This window comes from Schistocerca piceifrons, chromosome 2, assembly GCF_021461385.2.
Source record: "Schistocerca piceifrons isolate TAMUIC-IGC-003096 chromosome 2, iqSchPice1.1, whole genome shotgun sequence".
NCBI classification, from domain to species: Eukaryota; Metazoa; Arthropoda; class Insecta; order Orthoptera; family Acrididae; genus Schistocerca; species Schistocerca piceifrons.
Genome location: NC_060139.1, coordinates 143,279,246 through 143,279,924, shown reverse-complemented (window position 1 = coordinate 143,279,924; position 679 = coordinate 143,279,246).

Below are 679 nucleotides of genomic sequence, written 5' to 3'. Positions count from 1 at the left end.
GGTTCTAAAATTTACCATATTATGCAGTGTTATTACGTGTTGTCTTGCATGCACGTATATCAACTTGTACTCGGAAGAAACTCAGTTAGTGCCTAATTAGGCTGGCGACCGTATTATTAACAAATTGGTAGCATCTGCTGTGTTGTTCTTGTCTGTCCTAACGTGTAGTTGCACTTCGGACTGGCTTGACGTATCATTGTTATTACTGAGTGGGTGTAAGTCTGATTTGCCTCCATTCAGGTACACGCGGTCAAAATCAATACAAAAATCCTTTCTCTTAAGGTGAAGCCCGTCAACTTACCATAGTACAGGCTTTAAAGAGTATCGTGTGCATTAGCGCAGTGTTATATTACAGTTTGGTTTTATTAAAGGTCGAGGAGCGATGGACAACATACCAAATCTGTTGACTGATATGTTGGCAGATTTTGAAGAAAAAATTTCTTTCTGTCATTACACTTCAACGTGACATCAATTGCGTTTTTCTTTAAGGGAAGAAAAAAAAGATATAAAGACGTGAATTGGACCTCAATCAGCTGCATATGTCATTTTAGTGCCTTACGCCCGAAATGAACGATTATGTAAGATACTAGTATCTGTCATCAGAACCAACTTATGGATGCTATAGGTCCTATCCACCGGCTGACGCCAAAGTGCTATCATAAGCCTCTTGTTATATATA